Source organism: Fukomys damarensis, unplaced genomic scaffold, assembly GCF_012274545.1.
Source record: "Fukomys damarensis isolate Sample0158 unplaced genomic scaffold, DMR_v1.0_HiC HiC_scaffold_13, whole genome shotgun sequence".
Lineage (NCBI taxonomy): Eukaryota > Metazoa > Chordata > Mammalia > Rodentia > Bathyergidae > Fukomys > Fukomys damarensis.
Genome location: NW_022900925.1, coordinates 22,441,101 through 22,455,883, shown reverse-complemented (window position 1 = coordinate 22,455,883; position 14,783 = coordinate 22,441,101).

The following is a 14,783-nucleotide window of genomic DNA, read 5'->3' as shown; positions in this document are numbered from 1 at the left end:
AGGTAGCTTCACCTCTCTGAGACTCATTGTCCTTTTTTTTTGGTTTTTTGAGACAGGGTCTCACTACGTAGTTGAGACTGCCGTGGAACTCACTATGTAGCCCACGCTGTTCTCGAACTCACAGCGATCCTCCTGCCTCAGCCTCCCTAGTGCTGGGATTACAGGCGTGCACCACCACACCTGGCTTCATTGTCCTGATCTGTATAATGGGGATTGTAGATTTTAGTATTTCCTGGGACATGGTTGTCAGGAAGCCCCAGGGAGACAGATAACAGCATAGCACCTAACACATTTTAAATGCTACCAAAAGTTACGTTCTTGTTCCTTCAACTCATTTTCAAAATAGCAACTTATTATACACACAAACATACACATAGACACACAACCCATGCATATATATTTTCATCATTATAGGGTAAGAGCAAATCTAAGCCAAGAGACCTGACATCTTTTCTTTAAGAAACTACCTGCACACACTGTCCACTGTGGCTGTCTGGTGGAGTAAGAACGTCACGCTGTGAGCAGGGCCCTCTCGGCTCAGACCTAGCAGTGTGTGTGGATTGGACTGGGTCCACAGGTGTGGCAGCCGGCTGGCTTCAAAGATTCATGGCCATCTGTCCACCAGCCTCGCTTAACCCTGTCCTGTGTCTTCAGTGCCACCTTTCTTCTGAGGGAGAAACTGGCAAACCAATGCAGAAAGAAAACAGGTTTTAGAGTGAGACAATCCAGAATCACTGGCTGTGGAGCCCTAGGCAAGCATTTTACCCTCCTAGTTTCTGTTTCTTCATCTACAAAGTGGGTACAGTAGAACGATATCTGTGTCCCTGGGATGAGGTGATAGTAAATAAGATAAAGTGGGCAAGAGAGCACTCGTACATATGTTTACTGCAAGGATCATTGCAGTACTCGAAGGCCGTGATTAAAATGACATTTTTCTTCCCCAGGTCAAGTGCTTGGCAAATTTTGGGGTGACAAGGGTGAGGAGAAGCGGCACCAATGCTCCACTCCTTGTAAAACCTCCCCGAGCCAGAGTGAAGCCTACTCGCAGCCTTACCCTGGGGGGAATCCTGCACACTCCCTCTCAGTTTGTGAGATGCTGGAATCTAGCCAGTGGCGAATAGGTTCAGTTCCCCTCCTGCCTGGTGAACCCTCGCTCATGTGTGTTATCACATCTTTCTATCCCGAATACAATGTGACCACCTTGTTAAGGACAGAGGGAAGCGGGCTGTGTCCCGTGTGCCTGAGAACTGTGTGTGGGACTGTCTTTCCCTCTGAGTTCTCTCAGGAGCCCACCTGCCCCCCACGGCCCCTCGCTGGCCACCATCCCTGCCCCTCTGCTTCCTCTCTCTCCTCATTTCTGCTCCAAACAGGTTGTGCAGCTCCAGCTCCCTGCTTGAAGGATTAAATGCATGGATGAGAAATGTGTTTTCTTATTGTTTTAGGAAACCACGTGGGGGTGAGGGTGAGGGAGGAAGAAATTGAATCAGAAGCAACAATTTATCTTGTGCTAAAGGGACTACACGGATTCCGGGAAGCCGGGCGCTGACTGTGCACCCCTCCCCAGTGCTGACCCCTCCTCTGTTTGGGACATAATTAGCTGGGACAGTTGGTAACCCTCATGCACCACCGGCTTTGTGCAGCAGGAGATGGGGCTCAAAGCCTTGAATGCATTTCTAGTTCTGCTCTTCGAGGAGCATGCAAAGGGACTCCGCTCACCCTCTAAATCCTTCTCTGCAATCACCACCTTTTCCCAGGTGTCTGAGACCCTGCAGATTCTGGGAGAGATGGGGCAGGAAGGACCCAGGCAGCTGGGTTCTGTTGCTGGGTGGTCCACCTTGGGCCTTTTGCCTTCTCTGAAAATAAGGAAAAAGGACAGAGATAAGAGCTTTACAATGCGCTGGCTTTGTCTTAATGACCTGCCAGGCCAAAAGATACATCACATATATGTACCATTTCCCCAGAAGGAATGTAATCCTGATGTATCTCACAAATATATACTAATATATTCTCCCTAACCCCAGTTTTGTCCTTGTACTCAGAGAGGTCCTGCTCTGGGGCTTGTTCACATGGATAGATACTTCTAAGAAGCAGCTGCACACAAGCCAGAGGGCTACTTGTGGTTTTTATAAAGAAAGGCAGATGCCAGGTGGGCAGAACACTCACCTCACTCAGATAATGCCACAGAGACTCAGGTCCCAATGTGGGCTCTGCCATCTACCCAATGTGGGATTCCTGGCCAATGCAAGCCTCAGTTTCCTCTTCGGTAAAATGGGAAGAAAAATGACACCTGCCAGGCAGGGCTGTTGTGAAGAATAAGGAACTATTGTATTTTAAGTGCTTAGCCAGGCCTGGCATTTAGAAAAAGAGTCACCAAATATTAGATGTCACTGTAATGATTAGGAGCAACTGAGCAGAGTCTAAGTTCAGAAGGGCTTTTACTCATCACTTGGGTAGAGTTGCCAAGAAAGTGGGAAGGTGCAGGTCCTCAGCCAACATGCTCTCTCCCAGGGTGGGAGCCGGGCGGCAGCGTTAGCCCCGGCTTCTGAGAAAGCCCTTTGTCCCGCCCCTTTGCTGACCAAACATCTGTGCACACCGGACCTACACCGATCAGGTTTCTACTGACTTGCTTATAGTTGCAATCCCGTCTCATCCCGGGACGATTCCTCTTCCTTAGGGAAGGTTGACGGGTGACTTGGCCATTATCAAACTCCTCATTCAATCGGGCATAATCAGCCTTTGGATGACAGCGAGATTAATTATAACAACGATACGTACAGCTGTGCTTCCTGAGCCCCTTCTACACACCAGGCTACTGTTTTGGGAGCTTTACATCCATCTAGGATGCAGCCACTTCTGAAGCTGGTTCCCTTCTTATCCGATTTTACAGATGAAGAAGCTGAGGCCTGGAGAGGAGCCCAACCCCAAAGTCCTACACTGGGTTAATTGTGAGGTGGAAGGGCTGGGTTCTGCCAAAATTTCTTCAGGCAGAAATGTTATCAATTTATATCTCTACCAGCAAAGTATGAGACTTCCTGTCTGTCAGCAATATTATCAACCTTAACATTTTTTCATAGATAAGAACCCCTCGGTATCTCCACCCAGCTTTTGTGTTTCCTTTGTTAATGAGATTGAAGATCTTATCACAGGTCTAACAGCCATTTGTTTCCCTTTCTGTGAATTGTCTGATCATGTTCTTGATTCATTTTTTAAAACTGCATATCCCCATTAATTTTGTTCATTATTTAAGAAATTAGCTTTATTTATGAAATATGAACTAAAGTGTATTTTTATGAACTTTTTTTACCCTTAAGTTTTGTTCATAATTTTTTTCTATGTAAGTTATCCTTTTTTTTTTTAATTTTATGGTTTCTGGGTTTTGTGGTTTTGTGTCCTACTTAGAAAAGTATTTTGCTCACTGTAAAATCTCTCTCTTTTTTAGTACATTATGGTTTCATTGTTTATGTTTAAATTTGAGATCCATCTGGAATTTATTTTGGTATATGTGGAGTGGGGTAAAGATCCTACTTAAAATTTGTCCCAGATGGCTGGTTCCTCAAATACAAAGAAACGGAAATCTGGAGAGAGGTTGGGTTCACGCAGATCCTAGGACCCACAGCCATCCTGGAAGACCCTGGACACACAGGTGAAATGATGCAGTGGTCACCCATGTTCTCAAAATGAGTTCCTAGAACCCAGCGAAGGGACAGGGGATTGTCCTAGGAGTTTCCTGGGCAGAGGCAGATGATGGCTTTTTCGGGGTTTCACATCCGCACTGCATAAAGAGGGCTAACATCTCAGGAGTGCTCGCCACAGTGCTCCCCATGCAAGGCAGGCAGAAACTCATTTAATCCCCACGCCCTCACCAGGAACTCTCATTATTCCTATGCCGCTCGCCGAGGAGGGGAGCAGTGTCTGGCTCAGGCTCTCACTGCACAGGCACAGAGGGTGCTGGGCTGGGCTGCCTCTCACTGGAGGTGAGCAACTACAGCTCCAACTCTGCAGACCTGGAGAAGAGTGAGGGGCCCCCCAAGCCCCGGAATGGAGACCCCACCCTGGTCTCCCTGGGTGGGGAGGATTTAGTGAGGGAAAAGGCACATTCAATGTTAGGCTCTTTGGAAAGGAACTTCCCTTTGGAAAAGAGCATTCTGTTTTGGAAAACAAAGAAAACATCCTCTTTGTCATACTACAGATCACAGAGAGGGGTTGGGGTTTTCATATTGCCCCTGTGTATTAGTCAGGATGGAGCGCCTGTATACACTTGGCACCTTGCCTATGCATGGACATTTATTATAAGAAATTGGCTCATGCAATTAGGAGATGATCAATTTCCAAGATCTGCAGGGGAGTCTGAAAGCTGGAGACCCAGGATTGCTGGTGGCTTAGCTCCAGCCTGACTCTGCAGGCCTGAGAATCAGGAGAGCCGATGCATACATAGTTCCTCCACTGAAGCCTGGAAGCCACAAGAGCCTGGAAAAGTGGCTGCTTTTTAGGAGTTTAAAGAGAAGAAAAAGCCCTTGTCCCAGACTGGCAGGAGGAAATCTCCCTTACTCAGCAGGGAGGAGTGTCTCTTTTTGTTCTAGTCAGGTCTTCAACTGATTAGATGAGACCCACCCATATTAGGAAAGCAATCTCCTTTACTTGGTCTGGAGTCTTAAGTGTTAGTCTCATCCAGACACGCTTTTACAGAAACATCTAGAATAATATCTGATCCAGCATCTGATAGTCAAGTTGACATATAAAATTAACTCTTTTATCCTGGTCAAGGGACACAGAGTACAACAAAACAAGAAATAGAAAGAAAGGTTGATCCAATCTTTTCAGTTTGCATCTGAGAAGAGAGAGGTTTAAAAAGGTGCCCAAGGTCACTGTGTGGTGCCTGTGAGAAGAATCCAGGCTTTGGAGTCAAAAGGCTGAGAGCTCAGTGTTCCAAACTATCACTACTTGCCTGAGTTTGGCCCCGTGCATACCCCTCTGAGGCATAGCCCCTGAGACCAAGTAGGAAGAAGATCCCATAGCTGGGGGGTGGATGAGGAGTGGGGGAGGAGGCAAGCAGCACCAGTGATGCAGGGCTGTCATTGGTCCCTGCAGGCAGAGCTGGTCTTGGAAGCTGGTCCCAGGACTCTCTGCAGGTGCTGTCTGAGCTCAGTGGACAAGTGGCTGCTTCTCTCCTCTGTCCTCTGCCCTGGCCGTGACGCCCTCACCCCAGCCTAGCAGCACCCCTCCACTGGAGCCCCCCTGTAGGGGTGCAGGGAGCGGATGGGGGAGGCAGCTGGAGGGGGTGGGGAACCTGCTTGGGAGCCGGTAGATACTGCAGCTCTTGTTTGGAAATACAAATTGCAGCAAATTTGTCGTCTCCGGAGAGAAATTGCATTTGGCAATTTCAATGTTTTTCGCGCTTTGATGCTCCCGTCTGTTTAAGGAGAGGGGAGAAGGAGAGGGAGGAGGGGGAGAGGAAGGAATTGAACTGGGCCTTGGTCAGGGGGAAATGGAAGCTAAGAGTGAGCAGGAAAAATAACCAAGCAGAGACAGTTGGCAAAGGCTCCTCTCCTGGTCTGAGCAGGCAGGTCTGTGCTTTGGGGCTGAGATCTGTTGTGTGGCTTTCTGCTTCAGCTATGGTGGTGGCCAGGCACAGAAACTTCAGCAGACATGGGCTGGTGGCCTTGTCCACAGCTGGGGACTTAGTCCAGGTGCTGGAGTAAGATACTGTGGCAGGATGGAAAGGCCCAGTGGTTAACCTTCCTTCCCTCTGACAAGAGAAGCTGGCAAATGCACCCATAATAGCACTCACTCTCTGCCTGTCACCCATTTCATGCTCACAGCCAATCTCTGGGGAGGGCACTGCTATTTTCCCTATTTCACAGATGGGAAATCTGAGAGGTTAAGTGATTGGCTGAAAGTCACACAGGACAAGTCTCTTGGGTCTTTGTCCCTGATTTGTTCCCAGGTCTCACTGATGAGGCCAGCCCACTGCTGACTCTCCAAGACCACATTTTGGGCAAGTGTGGCAGGAGAGGAGCCAGGGATGTTCTGAGTCAAGGAGTGTTGTGGGGTCCCTCTGGTTAATCCTGGGGCCTTCCTGCAACTGTCTCCCTTCTCGGAGCGGGGATGGAACACCTATACAAGGCTGGCTGTCCCCAGTTTGGAAACATGCAGATGTGACTCCCTCCCATAGAGGGAGGCCTTCCTGGAGCAGCAGAAGTATTGGCTAGAAGAGAAGGGAGGAGCAGGCATCCTAGGCAGATGGGGAAGGAGTAACAGTTGAGACAGGATGGCCAGAAGGTAGGAGAGAGGGTGGTGTTCGGGGGCTGCAATACAGACTGCAGCTGTGGAGCGGCGGGCAGAAGGCTGAAGCAGGAGGGTTGCCAGGCACATCGTATCAGGGCAGCTCAGGTGTACACCCAGTAACTCAGGTCCTCCAGTCTTGGGCAGGAACCATTCTTGCTATGAGCCCACCCCAAGCCCTGTAGCAGTCCTGGGGGTGTTAGCTGCCAGAATTCAGAGAATGCTTCTGCCGCGTCACTGCCTTTCCAGGTGCCACCAGGCACACTGACAGCAGGGTTACCTATAGAGCCCACTATGAGGACAGTGGCGAATCAGTAACAAAGAGCTCTGGCCTCATAGGTGGCTCAGGGCTGAACCACCAGGCAACAAGGAGTTTCCTGAGGGTCTGTCAGATACACTGGGACTTGGGGGAACCCTTGACTCACCACGGCAGCCCAGAGTCCAGGTGTCTAGGCAAGTGGAGGCGACAGCCCTTGGAGGAGAGAGGCAGGAAAGAGGCCAGGGACTAATGTATGTCCTGGTCCTGTGGGTGCCAGGCTCTCTGCTGAGGCCTGACCAAGCAGCTGTGTCCTGGAGTCTTGGAATTGCATTGTCCTGGGGTCAGATGCACCAAGGTCCAGTCTCAGGGCTGTAACATATTCCCTGACTGTGGGTGGGTGAGGGACCTCTCTCCTCAGGGCTTTGGCTGCTGGATGATAAAGTGGGACTTGCAACCCTGCAAACCTAACGAGTTCAGACTGAAGCAATGTGTGAAATGCGTGACACTCAGTTCAGGCTCAGCAAATGCTTTCTCTCCTCGTCTTTTCTCTGCTCCCTGACACACACACCCCCCATCCCGAATATTGGTCCTTGGGATTAAAGAGCTCTGCAGTGCTTCTGAAAAGTGGTCTCAGACAGCTCTGCATCCTGCCTGGATGGCTCTGAGCACCTCTGACCGGTCTCCCTTCTCAGAGCAGGGCTGCAACACCCTCCTATACTCAGGCTGGCTGCCCACAGCCTGGGAATATGCAGATGTGACACCTCACACCTTGTCATCGAGGCTCCCAGCACTGTTTTCCCCACATCTCCTGGCCTGAGTGGTGGCCCTGCAGGATGTATGAGGCATGGAGGGAGGGTGGCAAGCGTTACTAAGAGAGAAAGGAGGCTCTTGGTGAATAGGGATTTGGGAGAGACGCTGGTTGCTAGGTGACCAGCAGGGGCCAGTCGGGAGAGGTGGAGCAGGAATGTGGTGGAGAACTCGGTCCCTTTTCTTATTAGCCTCTGGGTGGATTCCTGCCCACTTGAGGATGCTGTGCTTCTTCCTCTTCTTCCCTGTCTCCCTTTATCCAGTGCCAGTGAAACCATATGTGAGCAGGGATAGGACAAAGTCCTAGGTTATTTGAGGATTTTTATTTTGTTCACTTCTATTAATATTTGCAGTGTATGTGTGTGTGTGGTGCTGTGCATGCATGTGTGCACATGTGAGAGAGAGACAGAGAGAGAGAGAGGGACTTAGCTCACAGAATGGTGGATGTGGTGACCTCCTTCCTTATGGCATGCTCATCCTGGGCTCCATCCTTTTACATAATACATCTCCACCGTCTCCCTAAGTCCTCACAGCCATCCAGAGAGGGGAGCAATTAAATGTCCATTTAACACATCAAAAACAGGCTTCAAGAGCTTGAGTGAGTTTGTCCAAGCATCCCAGCCAGGAAGTAGAAGAGCTGGGATTTGAACTCTGATATACCTGTGTACTTTAGCACTGAGTTACTGCTTGGTGCTGAGGGAGGGGTTCCCTGGCTTGGTGAAGCCATTCCTGGCCTCAGAGAGAGATAAGTGCAGGGGCGCACCCTGTGGCCTAGGACTCAGCAGGCCTGAAGTTTGTCCTCAAGCTTTTCACCAGGGACTGAGGCTTTGACCCTAGGCCAGCCCCTCACCTTCTCTGCTTCTCACTGTCCTCACCTATGAGTGGCCTGGTAGAGTAGATACCCCATGGCTCTTCCTAGGAAGTGGCACAGGTCCCCAGCACAGCCCTACAGTTGTAGATACGGAGGCCCAAGAAGATAGATGGAGAGAGTGGGGTTTCAGTCTGAGGGTCTCATGCAAGGGGTCCCAGGCTGGAGTGAGGGGCAAGGCCACCCCTGGTGAATAGTCTGAGATGCAAACTTGCCTGCATCCTGCTGCATGAGCCAGTTGTCCCCATGATCAATTCTTCAATCCTGCCTTTCCTGCTGAGAGCTCATGGGCACCGCCCTGGAATCCAGTCCCCTGAGATGTGATGACTCGGAAGGGGAAACTCAACCTGGCAGGGTCAGCAGAAAATCCTTTAGATGGTTCCAGACTTCCCTGTGAAGTCCTGTAGCTCCCTGCTCTGGCTCGTGATTAGCTGGTGGCATCTGGTTACCAATAATTCTAACTCAGCACAGACCTACTGTGTGCCGGGAACTCAACACATGATCCGGGAATCATGGAAGAAATTGGCTGAGATGGGTTTGGGGTGGGACGCGGATCAAGTGCCTGGCTCGGTCATCAAACCCTCAGAAGTGAAATCCCATTTAAATCTGTACAAATACCAGATGAGGCAAGAACTGTCCTTCCTCCTTGATAGACAAGGAACCTCCGAGGAGGCTCAGAGAGGAAGTGATAGAGCCGTGATTCAAATCTGGCCAAAGCCAAGAAGAAAAGGCCTCATCCAGACCCAGGCTGAAGGGTGAGCAGTCTCTAGGCTCTGCTCAAGTCTGCTCTCAAGGGCTGGTTAGCGTTTTCCCAGCCAGTGTGGGTCCGTGCTCCTTGCTACAGACGTGTTCCAATTAAGAGAAACAGCAACAAACATAATGTCTTTATGGAAATGGGGCTTTGGGTAGCAGGCAGTGCAGACATTTGTTTTCAGGGGATGCTGTACTCTCTGCGTTGCTGCTCTTGGCTTGAAACTGCCCCACCCACTGGCTCCTTTCCAATACTTGCTTTGTCCACTTCTCTACCCCATCTCTCAGAGCAGCAGCAGTGGGATTTGGCCTTCAGTTGCAGTGGTGTGTGTGTGTGTGTGTGTGTGTGTGTGTGTGTGTGTGTGTTCTGGGTGGATCTCAGGGAATACTTCCCAACAACTGGGGGCTGTGGAAGGGGGAGGTTGGAGGCGGGAAGGGAGCCCAGAGCCAGCAGTGGGAACAGGGACACAGCGACAGTGATGGGGGTGGGTTGCGGGAGGTGGGCATGTCCCTCTAACCTTGTGCGGCGGGAGAGCTCTGACTCCGGATTCCCACCCAGCGTGCGCCCCTTCAAGCCCACACTCATGAACTGGGCTTGGAAGCCCTCCACCCTACCCTCCTCTCTGAGTCTGCTTTGAACATCTTTTTAAATGAAAATTTCTCTGCCTTGTGATTAGGGTTGAGGTTCAGGATCCCAGAGATAGCCCAGAAAAGCGATCCTGACACTTGCCCTTTGGTCTCCTGCTCCCCGACTCTGGAAAGGAGTTTGAGATGCTGCCAGCGCATCAACTCCTCCTGGACTACCTGTGGGGGGCAGTCTTGCCTTACGCACCCTACGTAGAGCCCTCGGAGGCGGTTAGTGGGACTCCAGCAGGATGGGGGAGGGCGGCTTGACCCCCACCTCTCCTTCCAGCCCAGTGTGATAGCCTTGGAGGGAAGATCCAGGCCTGAGGGGGCGGGAGCTGGGCACGTGGGTGAGTGCCTGGTTCTGAGACCTGCCCCAGGCTGGCTGTGTCGGAGGGACCTCCACACAGTGGAGTCTTTCCTGTGCCAGACTATGATCCCACCGGGCGTTTCCCCGCAGGGTGCCGGGGGGTGGAGGGTGCCCTGGTTAGTCAGTTTCAGGTGCTGAGCAGAGCAGCTGGCCCGAGTGGGGAGAGAGGGAGGCAGTGTCAGAAAGTGTCAGGCCAGGTGCGACCCCTCCTGGCCACCAGTCACGATTCCCAGGGTATTCAGTCAAGGCGTCCAGAAAAGCAGTCAGTGGAGGGGCTTTGGGCTTAGGAAGACAAGGCAAGGGGGAGCAGATGACTTGGGCTCAGCCCATCACCCCGGGGACCTGTGGCTTTCCAGCTCAGCCTTCTTCAGGTGCGTGTGTGTGTGTGTGTGGGGGGGTGGGGGCTGCTACCTGGAGCTGCTGAACGAATGAGAAGATGAGAAAAGGGCTGGACACACAGTAGCTGTTCACCAAAAGGCAATTCCCTGGGGTCCCCTTGTCCAAAGAGGCAGACTTCCTGGTCTCATTTCTGCCCTTCAAACCCAGCTCTAGAGAGGTGGCAAGGCCTGGTGGTTAGAGACAGCCTGGAGCCGGATGCCTGGTCTCACATGCCTGGCTTAGCACACACCAGCTATGTGTCCACGCCAATTTACTTAACCTCTCCATGCCTCACTTCTTATTTGTAAAGCATGGTAATAATACATCAGATGGTTAGCTCTAGGCTAAAAGGAGTTAATATACAGTACCTAAAGTGCTCAGAATAGAGCCTGCTCCACATGAGTGCTCTGTAAGTGCGCCAGCCAGTGTCACCGTTAAGCCACACACCCATATGTCTGCTCAGCCCCCCTGCTCCTTACAAAGGTTTCCACCAAGTGAGCTGTGGGTTTTCCTAGAAGCCTCTGAGATGGGCCTAGTGGGAGGCCCGCCCATTCTACAGATGAGCACAGAGAGGCTCAGAGGAGGAAGACACTCGCTCAGGATTATCTCATCACTTCAAATTTCTTTGCAACATGTGTGCTCGAGTATTCACTTGCCCCCAGCTTGGCTCCTCCAGCAGCTGGGCCCCAAGTCCTCCCAGCACTGGACTAGTGAGGGAGGCGGCTCTTCCTCCATCTGTGCAGGCTGGGCAACAGTGGTTGGGATTTGGAGAGGCCAGGGGACTGGCTCAGGGTTCCCTGATCTGGAAGGGAATGGTGGCTGGAGCAAGGGGAGGGCGGAGAGAGGGAAGCCAGAGGGCTTAGTGGGGAGTTGAGCTGCTTCCCTTTAATTAGCATTTGCAGGTGGCTGGGTACCCCCCGGGTTAGACCTTTCATCTGCCAGGTGGGGCTTATCTCCCCGCAGCGCAGCCGGAGACTGACTCTGTAATTGACCAGGATGTTCTGCCTTTGATGGTATCCCTGAGCAATCTGTGTCCTGGCTCGGGGTGGGGGACACAGTGGCACTGTTGGTTTCAGCTGAGCTTCTGGTCTTTTCCATCCTTAAGCCAAAAAAGGGGGGGCACTTGGTGGTGGAGGTGGGGTGCCTGTGTCCCTGGGGCTGGGACTCAGCTTGGGGAGGATGAGGACTAGCGCCCCAAAGGCACACAGACCTGATTTGAGTTCCGACTTCACCACTTAGCCACTGTGTCATCTTGGTCAGCTCACTTAACTCCTCTGATCTTCCATTTCCCCATCTGAAAATGGGGCTAATGGTATCCATGTGACATGGTTATTGTGGGGATAAATAGGATAATGAGAGTAAAGTGCTTAGCACAGCACCCAGCACCCTTGTAAGTGCCCAATTAAATGCTGGCATTACTCACTGCCTGCGAGTGTGGAGGCTCTGAGCACCCCAGCAGCTCGCAGCTCTGGGTAGACTCTGCCCTTGGTCCTGTTGCAGTGGTGAATCTGCCCAGGCATGAGAGCCACACCCCAGGGAAAAGCAAACCGATTCTCTGCTCACCATTACCGAGCGCTTACGGTGTGCTGACACTGTGCATGCCGCAACGAGTAAGACCCCACTGCCACCATCAAGGAGCTCAGCCTCTTCTCAGGCCACAACTATGTCCCAGGGTGATGGGGACCATAAATGAGGCTCTGAGTGGGGAGTGATGAGCCCCGAGATGTGATTGTGGATGACTTCATGGAGGAGGTGACGTGAACACTGGGCACTGGGGCAAAAGAAAGATTTGGGGCAGGGTGAGTGGTATGGTTTTTTGGAAGACAGCTGGTATTCACAAAGGCCTGGAGGGACAAGGGCTGGGCAGCTCCTCTGGCTTCCAAAAATCCTCTGAGAGGCTCCAGGTAGGGCCAAGGGACACATGCAAGGTGCTGGGGGGAGGGGTGCAGGTCACATGGGGCTGTTCAAGGGCAGTGGTGCGGGGTCAAGCTTGACTTGACAAGACTGACAACAGGATTGGGGAGCATGGGAGGTGGCTCCTGGGTGGCAGAAGTTTATTGAAACAAAACAAAACAAAACAAAAAAGCAAAATGGAAGGTGGGGGTAAAGGAGGAAGGCAAGACCAGCCTGTGCTCTCTTTCTTTTCTTGTGCTGGGTCAGGGGATGAATTAGAAGGTGCCACTCATGCCTCACCTCTGGTTGGGGCTGCAGACTTGAGCACTGAGAGTGGGCGAGATGCTGAAGAGACACTCATCCCAGGGCACCGAGGGGCACCTGACCACCTGAGCTGGAAGTCTGGTGTCCAGGGGAATGAAGGGCCTGCTTGTGGAGCTGGCGGGGCCTTTTCATTAGCTTTGTAAGAGGCTCCCCTCTCTGTGTGTCTCCTCAGTACGTTTTTCTGGGGAGAGGGGATGGAGGGAAGAAGGGAATAGCCACCCAGGAGACTCCTCTGAATCCTCTCTCCAGAGTAGAGACACCCAGAACCAGAGCTGGGAGGCTTAGGGTGGGTCTGTGCCTGCAACTAGGCACATTGGATGCCTGTGTGGAAAGGACGCTATGGCAGGAAGCCATGAGGACAGGCTTCCCGGCTTTGCCAGTTGCCAACTGTGTGAATCTGGGCACATCCGCTAAGCCTCTGAGCCTCAGTAGTAGAATCTGCAAAGTGGGGCAGTAAAGGTCACCATCTAGAATTGTGTCCATGATGAAGCAAGATATATACATGTGAGGCCTCCAGCATAGACCTGAGTGTCTGACATTCCCCTTGGAGATGAGCTGGCCAGATGATGTCAAGCTGAGAGGGGTGTCAGCAGGCAGCTGGCCTGTGAGCTGGTGTCTGGGTTTCTAGAGAAGGCCACCAGTCCTTGGGGTACATGCCTCACTTTTAAAATCTGCAAAATAGGGTGAATAGCTACTTATTTCACAAGGTTGTGTGAAGTTTAAATGAATTATGGGTAACAGCATCTGGCTCATAGTGCTCAATGAATATTAGCTATTGTTATTCATTTTAAATCATCGTATATTAATATGAATTTGCTATGGTCTCAGCCCAAGGGCTTGGTTGCAGGTGTCAGTATGGAGGCTAAAGTGCAATTTGGCTTCAAGAAGGAGGAAGGAAGCCATAGAAACCACTAGTTCGACCCTGGGTCCAGGTCAAAGTTGGACCTCTAGGTTGTGTACAGGCCTGGATGGGTGGCCAAATCGGGGGTGCATGTACTGAGCTGTCTGTGCGGCCCATACCCCCTTCTGTCGCCATGAAACACACTTTCCTGCTTACCTTGAGTTCCAGCCAGACAGAAGGGCCGGATGAAGTGGCCATGCCCGGAGACCTCTGTCCCAAGTCACCTCCAGCTTCAGCTTCCACATGGTCAGATTCAGAAACGAGCAGGCCCAGCTCGGGAGAACAGATGGTGCCAGGGAAGCGGTCTTCCAACTCTGTCTGGGCTTCATTGGCTTCTTCCGGCCAGGGCTGCCTGTTAGAGTCCGTGGTAGGGTAGGAGACAGCTGAGCGTGGGGCCGGGCCTGTGCTGAGGCTCTCATCCAGCTGCTTTGTCAGGAGGCTTCCTCTCAGTGCAAGAATCTATTTGCATTTGTAGATTCCTGGAAGACTAAGACTTTGGGGATAGAATGGACCCAAGTGATTTGCTCTGTCTGCTACAGTAGGGGTAGAGGGCAGGGACAGCCAAGGATGCTGGGGAGAGCCGTCCTTGAGAGAGAAGTCATCACAGGGGCTGATGAAGTTTGGCCTTGGTCTGCCTTAGAACTCCTGACGACCAGAGGGGTGGTCATTTCAGGAAAAGACATGTGGCCGGTCATCAGACCTTTCCCAATCAGTAATTTTGGTGACCCGTGTGTCCCCAGAGAAAAAACCCTGTGTATGTGGGCTGAAAGACTTATTTCTACAACTCTAAGCCTTGGGGTCCCAGCAGTGCTCCGGGGCCTCTTTCTTCCTGCGCCTGTACCTACCATGGACCAGGGGAGCCTGCTCCTTCCCACCTGGAAGGGGTATGCTGGTCTCATCACAGTGTCTGCTAACGAAACAGGTGCTCAGAGATGTTTGGTTAAAGCAGTGCTACATTTCAATTAAAAAAAAAAAAGCTCATTTCACGAATGGTTTTGTCATTGCCAATTTGCAGGGTTCTTGGGAGAACAAAGCCGCCTGCAGAGCAATCAAGCAAGGCTACGGGGTGTGATACTCTGGGGTTCCCAGAAATGGGAGCAAGATTTGTAAAGGATTGAAATCATAGTTGGCAGGTAGGTGCTTGGAGCTTGTGATAGCCCGGTGTGGTGTTGTTAGTGCTCTTCACACCCAGGGCTGTGGCAGTGTTTTCTGCATGAAAAAAGGGTGATTTGTCAACAGGCGATGAGGTCTAAGTGGGGGAGACTGCAGTGGTGCTGATGGCAGCTCTCGCCTTTATGACTCACACGTTTACAACTCTCCCTCTCTC